Consider the following 4,163-nt stretch of genomic DNA (forward strand, 5'->3'; position numbering starts at 1 on the left):
AAAGAAAGAAAGAAAGAAAGAAAGAAAGAAAGAAAGAAAGAAAGAAAGAAAGAAATTGTTATATCCTATATATATAAAATTGTTATATCCCATAAGATTAGTCTATCCTGTGACAGAGTCTCAGTTTTCTTGGGTTATGGAGCTGAAGACCACAGGGAGGAAGTACACTTTCCAGCACAGTATCCCAAGATTGCATACCACCACAATGACATGACTGTTGGTATTGATTTTGATCAGCTGACAGAGAAAGCCCATCACTGCTGTCCTGTTGGAAACTGGTCACTGTGTGAAGCCCAAACCTATGGGGAGCTATCTTCAACCTGTGTGAGGAGTGACTGTCTACATAATAATGTTTCCTTATTTTATTGTTCAAAATATTCCAGTTTTGGTCACTGATAGTCTGTCCGTTGGTAGCCATATTCCTCCGTCTCACCCCTCTCACGCGTTCTGTGTGTTTAACAATTCTTTACTATTAATCACATTACATGTGTATAACAATTCCTTGGGTTTTCAAGATGCTCCAGGCTCAGAACTGCCTATAACTGCCATTGGTCATTTCTTCAAGGAGGCCCATTTCCATTTATTGGAGAATGGTAACAGGGACTCAAGGATGGGTACCAAGTGTGTCTCCAGGTAATGTGGTGTTGATTTGGCCTTCTACACCAGAGATACTCTGTCTGGGTGTAGTAAATATTTGTTTACACATACCGATAAGTATTCCTGTATGTACTATTTGTGTATCCAAATATCTGTAATCCAGTTGAGACCTAGAAGGGCCCCTATTACTCCGTTAGCACAAAGATCTTTCTAGCCAGTCTCCCTTGCTTATCTGTGAATACTCATAGTCCAACAGTCAGAGGTATCATTCTACCATCTACTATTATTTACTTAATTGTTGGACTCCAGTGTCTTTTCCAGGAAAAACAGCCTTAGAATTATCAATCCACTTCTCTAGCAATCACATTTGAGGATGTATAACTTAATAGAGCTATTTGTTGACTTTTCGAAGACCTGACTCCCCAGGAACCCTCTATGTAGATCGTGCTAGTCTTGAACTCACAGAGATTGCCTGCCCCTGTGTCCCTGGTGCTTGGATTAAAGGTGTCCACCACCATGCCCGACTCTACTAAATGTTACAGAGATTCACTGTCTGTTCATTTTTTCTCTCATTATATTCTTTCTTAAATACTGTGATTACTGCACATAAAATTAGTGTCTTTCCCTAAAATTCTGTATGCTACTAAGAGTGCCCTGAAAGTTCCTCACTTCAGTTCCTGCCCCCAGTTCCTGCCTTTTCTGTTCTCAGTGATGTACTGATAACGGAAGTGTAAACAGACTAGTCTTTTCATCTCTCAGCTGATTTTCGTCACGGAGTTTATCACAGCAACAGCAAAATAATTAGGACTCACTTGTTATAGCCACGTCGGGAAATCTCTGCTGTGGGCGTCAAATGCTATCTGATGGTATTTTAAGTCTTTTGGTTAGCAGAAGGTAGGTGTGTGGCTGTCAATTTCAAAAGATTTGCCTAATTGTCACAAGATGTTAGGTCGGTTATGGAGGAGGCAATGCATGGCCTTTAAGAGGGCTCAAGATGCCCTCCTGGTTCTGGACTTGCAACACTCACTTCACTGAAGTTCTGGCCAGTCAACCAGCCTTGCAGAAGTTCAGCAGAAGGCACCATGGGAACTTCACTCCAGCATGCAGGTGGTTTCATTTGATGGGTGGAGAGAGTTCATTTGTTTTTACTCTCACAGTTTTCAGCAAAAAATTCATTTTTAGAAAATGAATTCCAGCTCTCGGTTTAGGGGTCAAGGGCCTTTGCTTTCTTTATGATGTCCTCAAGTTAGAGATCAAGCAGCCTATTGATATCAGCAAGGGACAATGAGCAAGCAGAGCTAGAGCCCTGCCAGTATTCAGAGCATCTCCTTTCTGTTAAAGGAGTCCTCCCAGAAGGATTTATTTATATGCAAATGTCTTATCCAAAGGGTAAGGGAGTAGTTCTTTAGAAGCCATTAACAATTTAGCAGAGATTAGCGGCTCAGATTTATAATTGAGAGGGGCATGGTCCTAGCATCTGTCACCCCATCGACAGCCAGGTGTCCTGCTCTCCACCCTCCATAGGGGTCCGAGGAGTGATGAGACTCCATGATAGCTATACCCAAGAAAAATGCACTCTAAGATATGTTAGTACTCTGTACTTACAGTCTAGTTATATTCAATAATATAAACCAAAGGAGATCAAAATGCTCTGTTTGCCTAAGAGCTCTGCTACAGTTATAAGAACTCTATCACTTATATGAAAACAAGGCAATGCAGCTTCGATGGACACGAGCATATAAAATAGAAATGCATCATTAAAAGGGTAATGATGGTAAGGAACGGATGGGATGCTATTTCTTTGGCCCCCATCTCCTGCCTTATTTGTTTTTCTCTTACCTGGTAAGGAGTTGCCATATAACACCTGTATAATGCTGCATGAGGCTGAAATTGTAATCTGCATTGAATGTGAAATGAATATTTGCTTAGGTAAAGCATTAACTCTCAGGCTGTCCAAATATCCAGAAATATCCTAGACTCTAGAAGGATTTCGGGCAGTTTGATAAAACCAGCATTCTCCAGGTACTTGGCAAGTGGTTCCACCTGCCAAAGGGCATCATTTCCCTTGTCTCTAGCAAAGGGGTACCATGGCTTCCTGAGGCAGCTATCGGCATTTTAAAAACTCATGCTGGCCTCCAGGTTCCCTCGGTGTCATGAGTGCCTGTTACACCTTTATCATCCTAGTCCTTCTCAACTCTTCCTCTACTGTAAACTCTGTCCGGGTCACAGGACTCCCTCTCCACAGTTACACACCCTTCTTATAACCTGGCTATCCTCACCACCCTCTTATTCCCTCGCTCCCGCTTGCCGTGCTCTATTCCATCTCCTGTCATCTCGCTATCTCTGTTGTTCTATATCATCTCCCACTTCCCTAGCTCTGGCCATGTCCAATCTGTTGTTCTTTCTTTCTACTCCGGATTCCTCCAGACACCTCTCGCTGTCCTCTTTCCCACGTCCACAATAAAAACCTTAACCATACTGTGGAGTTGTCATGCCGGCGGTTTCTTTACTGCTCATTCTCACATATACTTAGAAATGAGCTTGGTTGCATAGTAGAAAATAATTCTCAAATAAGGTTTAAAAATCATTATGAAGTCACGAGTTAAAATTTTTTTTAAAAAAAGTCATTCTAAGAAAAAGTATACTTTAATGAAAACTTTCCTTTCATAATTCACAAAGTATTAAGTTATATATCTGAAGAAGGTTATTTTTAATATTTTTGTATTATACATGTTTAGAATACGTTCTGGTTACTGTCACAAGCCCCTTGCCTTCCACCCAAGCCTATCAACACCTTTCTTCCATATAATTCCTTTTCTCATACACACGTTTTTGTTTGGTCTTGTGGCCCATTGAGCTTAAGCAGGACTGTTCATGTAAACAAGGGTTTGGAACGGTCCATTGGCCACTGTAGGCTCATCTAGGGGTGCTGAGCTGAAGACAATGATTGCTCCCCCCTCGCAAAAGCTACCAGTAACTAGCAGGTTAGCTGAGAGAGATAAAGGCCTGTGAGGCCCGTCCATGGTTCTTTATGACAGGCCCAGTGGCAGCAACCAAAGAGAATGACTGCATTGACTTCATCAGGTTGAGAAGACAGCATTTCCTTCTCTGTATCTTCTCACTCATTCTGTTCCCTCTCGCACCCATGCTGTTCCCAGGGCCTTAGATGAGGTGGTATAATGGTATTGATAAGGCTGAGTGCACAACCATCACTTATTCTCACCACCTAAAGCAGCCAGAGGTCTCTGCATCTACCGCCATTCATCGCAAAGGGAAGCTTCTCTGATGAAAGCCAAGACTGGCATTTGCCTTGGTTGCGGTGTCGCATATGTAATTCTCCAGTGACTTTGGCTGCTTCAAAGACATTGAATACCTCACACTGTTTTATCCGAAATCTTAGCATCTCTCCTCTAACATTGCTGTACAAAGGAGTCATAATTAAAATCAGATGTGGAAACAGAAACATTTTTTTTATTTGTTTGTTTGGAGATGGACATTTTTGCATGTTAATGAGAACAACTCATGCAGAGGAAAACACTGATGCAGCATGGAAGAGGATACACTCT

The sequence above is a fragment of the Psammomys obesus genome, unplaced genomic scaffold (genome assembly GCF_907164565.1).
Source record: "Psammomys obesus unplaced genomic scaffold, mPsaObe1.curated_primary_1811, whole genome shotgun sequence".
In the NCBI taxonomy this organism is placed as follows: Eukaryota; Metazoa; Chordata; class Mammalia; order Rodentia; family Muridae; genus Psammomys; species Psammomys obesus.